The following is a 6,000-nucleotide window of genomic DNA, read 5'->3' as shown; positions in this document are numbered from 1 at the left end:
GTTGAGAGTCTAGAAATTGGAGTTGCTTTGTAATTTGAAGCCTATTAGCCCTAATTAGGCCTCTAGACTTCTAAAGGTTTCATACCCTTAGATTTCAGATCTTGCCAATCCCTTTTGGGGATAAGTGTAACTTCATAAAGGGTATCTGGAATAGTAAATAGTTGGACAGGTTGAGTTCAAGATTTTAGAGTTAAGGGCAAAATACCCGGCTCTAAGGGCTACTAGTCAAGGGGGTAGGTTCCCAAAGGAAGTATAGGGCATTGGTGCCAAAGCCTAAAACAAATGTTTGGAATAGTTCCTAGGTGTCATGAATTGACCAAATCTAAGGCCCCCAAGAACAAGAGTCATGGAGATGTTGAAGCCATTTACTCATCTTGAGTAGGTGCTAGTCTTGAGGAGTTGAGAGTAGTTCAAACCTTTACGATGTGGAGTTCTTTTTGTAGGATCCTTGCTATCTTTTGAAGGGTCTAAACCAAACCTTTTGGACATGTCCCTAGGTGTGAGAAGGGCTCTGCATCAAGTGGTATCAGAGATTAGGAGTGTCCTTTAGATCGAAGAAGACAAGATGTCAGAGGAAGAGGGATCCCAAGATCTACCGGGGAGTATGGTGCAAGGGCACCTCTTCAACAAGCCATTCATGGATTAGACGATGAGGATTAGGATCATTTTGAGTGTCTTTGGTTCATGCATTTTCATGTTTTGAATAAGGACCCCACCTTGTAAACTAATGTCCCAAATTAGGCATCCTAATTAGCCAATTTGGACAATTTGGTAAATAGGGGTAGAAGAATGTTTGTTTTGATGTTTTGAAGGATTTTAGAGTGTGTACATCTATTTGGTTGATCCAAGTTGTGTGGTCCCAAAATTGTTTTGGTTGACAACTTTTGTCAAAAAATGCAACTTTTGTACACAAAAGTGCAACATTTTGAAATCCAATTGATGTAAGCCTCTCAACAGCTCCAACCTCTTAAAAATTTGATTGGAAATCATTTGGAGAAGGCCTAGATACCTTGTGGACACTATTCCCAAGGTCGGACTTGTTGGTGATTGAAGTTTGGAAGCATAATAAGACAAAAATTTGAGTTTTTCCCTGGAAAATCTGATCTTACTGTTGTTGTACGTCATTGTATGGATTGATTCTAACAAATTTGTTCATGGAGTAGATAGAGGATTGAGTTACCTTTGTTTTGGCAGTGGTTTGAGGTCTTGATCCTCTATGAGCAGTGAGAACCCCTTGGTTCTCTGACTATAACTTGGAAAACCAGGGTTTGGCTAGGGTTTCGCCAAATAATGGCCATATCTTGCACCTCACCCATCGAGAAGTTCTTTCCTTTGGTGGAATGCAAGATTGGCCTGTGTATTTTAAGATTTCCATGGGTTTTTGCAGGGGAGGCTTTGTTGTGAGGAGCATGAAGCAAACCTAGGTAGGCATCTCCATGTGACTACCTTGAACAAAATTAGGACAGTCACCCTAAAATCTTATAGGGGTGGATTCCAGGCATGCAACCCTGGAATTAGAGGTTATTTGTGATCCCCCACATGTTCATGAAATTTTCTTGGTAGGTGAGAGTCTAGAAATTGCAGTTGCTTTGTAATTTGAAGCCTATTAGGCCTAATTAGGCCTCTAGGCTTCTAAAGGCTTCAGACCCTTAGATTTCAGATCTTGCCAATCCCTTTTGGGGATAAGTGTAACTTCATAAAGGGTATCTGGAATAGTAAATAGTTGGACAGGTTGAGTTCAAGATTTTAGAGTTAAGGGCAAAATACCCGGCTCTAAGGGCTACTAGCCAAGGGGATAGGTTTCCAAAGGAAGTATAGGGCATTGGTGCCAAAGCCTAAAACAAATGTTTGGAATAGTTCCTAGGTGTCATGAATTGACCAAATTCAAGGCCCCCAATAACAAGAGTCATGGAGAGGTGTTTTGGAGATGTTGAAGCCATTTACTCATCTTGAGTAGGTGGTAGTCTTGAGAAGTTGAGAGTAGTTCAAACCTTTAAGGTGTGGAGTCCTTTTTGTAGGATCCTTGCTATCTTTTGAAGGGTCTAAACCAAACCTTTTGGACCTATCCCTAGGTGTGAGAAGGGCTCTACATCAATGAAACTATCAAGTAGAGATAGGATGATCCCAAATAAGAAGAAAAAGGCACCAAAACCCAAGCAACTTGTCATAGGATCATCACACCAACCCAAGATGGTACATGTACCAAATGGTGTGACCCAACAAACACCTTATTGATTATTTCTCCACCGTATTTCTATAAGAGCATACATAAGCATCATAAAGGCTAAATTAAAATCATTTCAAAACACCATTATACCAGCAATATGATGTACAACCAAATATGGGAAGTACAATTCATAGTCTCCAACCCTTCATTGAAATGTCATGTGATAACCACTCAGAAGAGTGGGAAAAAAAACTTCGTCAAAAGATCTATCTCGGCAACACAAAAATTTGAAACTTCGATTTGAAGCACAATTATAATCTATGGATGGAATTACCGAGACCAACTTGGGGTATTTTCATTCCGGAAACCAATTGCTCGAAGAGGGTTTTTGCCCTCAATAAGATTTGGAAGAACTTGGGTTCATTCCAACAACATAACAACATCATATTCTCAAATCTATCCCAAAATAAACCCCTACACCTCCTTATATAGTATATTTAGGGAATTATAAAATTTATAAATATTAAATATAATTCTTTTTTTCTCCTCAAAAAGACCTTTTAGAAATAATAATAAAATTCATGTGCAAAGGCCCCCTTATTAAGGCATCCAACATTTAGTACACTTAATCACATTTCCAATCAGCTATTACACTAAGTTGTCATTTTAATATTTCTCAATATTAGCCAATATTAGTGAAATATAATAAATAACTCCACCAAGTTGGGGAAAGCACTAAAACTACATTGGAATCCAACTTTGATCACACTGAGATGATATCAAAGTTATAGAATGATTATCAAACCCAACCACGTGATTTACTAAAAATAAACCATCTCTCCGAGAAGCTTGGAGAACACCCCAAATATCAAAAAACACTTTTGAAATTATCATGATGATCCTTATTGCCAACTAGGCTCATTGACATAAACCAAAGTCACTACTAACCAACCTTGAGCGCTTCAAGGCATTTGAAGTTCTCCCAAACACACAAGTTGCATATGGGAAAACCTAACAACTGGGCAAATGATCACAAATCAATATTGCTTAAAAATGGTGACATTACTTCCATCATCAACTTCTTTTAAAGTACGGATACCTATTTGTCTAGATATGATTTTTTCTCATGTGTTGAACTATGAGAATAGCATGGTGATTCATCCTTATACACCTAGACATGCATCCTATAATACTCCCTAGGGTTCGAATTATATGTTACTTTCAAAGAATCTCCTTAGGATAAATGCATTCATTTTGACACACCATGGCTGGTTACAATTAGTTGTATAGGACAAAAAGAGAAAAAAATATTTGTTTCTTTACCAAGAAAGAAACCATGCTTTGAACTGGAAGAAAGTACAATACCTTAAAACCAATTATGGTCACTTGATATGTGTTCATGAAACATGAACGACGGTAGCAAAACTGTGTGCTCTTTGACCACAAAATCACCACCTCACAACAATTAGGGATCCCTTAAGGCATACAAAACTTCAAGGCACAAATTTGATTATGGGTTGCAACCACCAAGAGAGTCTTCAAAATATTTCCAACCCAACAATTCTTGTCATAATTTCAACAACATTATATTGGTGTAAGTTGACGGGATGCCACTTCAACACAAAACAAAATGCAAACTATTTATTGTCAACAAACCACCCTCAAGTTCTCCCTGACAATGGTGTTATTTTGTTGGGTCCCAAAAACATTGTTCCACTACCTAGAACCAAATCTTGCTCACAAGGATAGGGTTGTCAACATGCAAGTGAAATTAGCTCATCAAAAGACCATAGAGGGTCGAAGGCCAACTTAACAAGAGTGGGTTTTATCTCCTCCACTTTGAGCTTAGCTTAGACATGGGAGGGAATTCTTAGAGGTATACTTTAACGAGTATTGAAATCACTTAAAATGAATAATATCAAAGGATGAATTGCCAAACCCAACTTGATGTCTTGGCCCAAAGACTGTCATTGAACCAAGAACAACTGGGTGCCTATGACCCTCATATAGCTAATATAGTTATGCATTCATAACCCACATGTTACAAATTCATTAATATCTATAGATAATTCCTTGATTGCAATACAAGGGTATGGACATACAAAGATACTCCTAAACTATTGATTTGTTTTGATTTAAAGGTGTGAGATTGGTTAGGGTTCTAGACTGATGCCCATCTATTGGCCAACAAAGTCAGAAAATGTTGAGAAGATAACAAACAAGAAAAAAGAACGTGTAGCCATGTACTTACAATTTTACATACACTATAATGAAGATCACAACAACACTAACTTATTTATCCATGATAGAAAATATATTCATATATAAAGCAAGAAAGATCAATACAAGGTTTGCGATGCTTTCAAAGTGTGATCACACTTTTCTAACTCAACATTACATTTGTGCCAACAAATGTGGCAAGGGGAAATTCCCATCTACAAATATGAATCTTCTTGAATACACACTCAATATCATGGAGACATTATGTAGTCAAATCCACATGCAATAATAGTCTTCTTTGAGTTTGCAAGCTTACTCATCTTCAAAACGAATTGGACCTAGAATTAATGGTTGTCTTGCAACATACTTGACGTCTAAATAACCACGGTCAAAATTATGCCTATAATTACCAACAAGGCACAACCCTAATCGTTACATCGTTCACAATTTTAAATGCACATCCCAAGTCTTCTCCCTCCCAAATTGGCACGGCAAATGGAACGAGGACAGTTAACAATTAATTTCTAGTAGTTGTGTGCAACATTACCATGTTGCGAGTAGGTAGAGTTGGGAAAGGAAGAGTCACACCATCGGGCCACTTATACACACAACAAACAAGCATTGTAGGCTATGTTTATATCCCTTATTAGTGATCTCACCTTCAACAGGAACCACCACCACATACACACAACTTTTCATCTCCCTTATCAACGTCTTCCCTTTTGCCTTGTCATAAAATTCCTAAACCCCCACAGAAATCATTACCATCTAGAATCAAGCATCAACTATACTATACACCAATTGCGTCATGAAGAACAAGAGAAGCCTCAAGGGCTTGACAAAAGCATTAGGTCAGATGTCAAGCATAACACATGGAGGGAACAAAATTAGTAAGCATGAGAGGTGAACCCCAAAAGTTCAACAACTTAGCAAAAGGCATGTCAAAATTTAGACCCAACAACATATTTTTTTTTACTAAGGCGTGAACATGGGGGCCGAACATAACATGCAAAGACATAGCAAAAAGCAACATGTCCCACACAAGTTTGTTTAGATTGGTTGTCAATGAAGGATCATGTTGCACAGCCACACCCGAGTAGGACTCAAGCAAAAAGGATAACAGGAAATTGAGTCCCAATAGTATTTTTATTATTAACTATTAATAATTTGACATGTAAATGGATGTAAAATTTATATAAAGAGGTTTTGTTAACACCATAACATTGCAATCCACCCCTTACCACCAAATAATCATAATAATACCATCAACATAACATTAATGTTTAATAATATAATTTCAACTAACCCTCTTAAGTTTATGCAATGTTATTGCATTATATTTCTTATCTATTAAACAATTAAATTTAAAAATTCATAGGCTAGTATATTTACTTCTTGCATCCACCCACTTTACCTATATGCAGTTATCGTTGAATTATTTAGAAGCAATCATTTGTGACTGAAAACTAACTATTCCGCCCATTCTAAGTTCATTGCCTTAGGTCAACTATCACTAGACTTGGTGGAATGGTCAAAACTAGACCTTATTAAATTATGGACCTTATTTTCATTTTGCACATGATGTTTCTTCTCCTTAGACCTAGTCAATAGCT

The sequence above is a fragment of the Cryptomeria japonica genome, chromosome 2, assembly GCF_030272615.1.
Source record: "Cryptomeria japonica chromosome 2, Sugi_1.0, whole genome shotgun sequence".
Taxonomy (NCBI): domain Eukaryota; kingdom Viridiplantae; phylum Streptophyta; class Pinopsida; order Cupressales; family Cupressaceae; genus Cryptomeria; species Cryptomeria japonica.
This window is presented reverse-complemented; position numbering follows the sequence as displayed.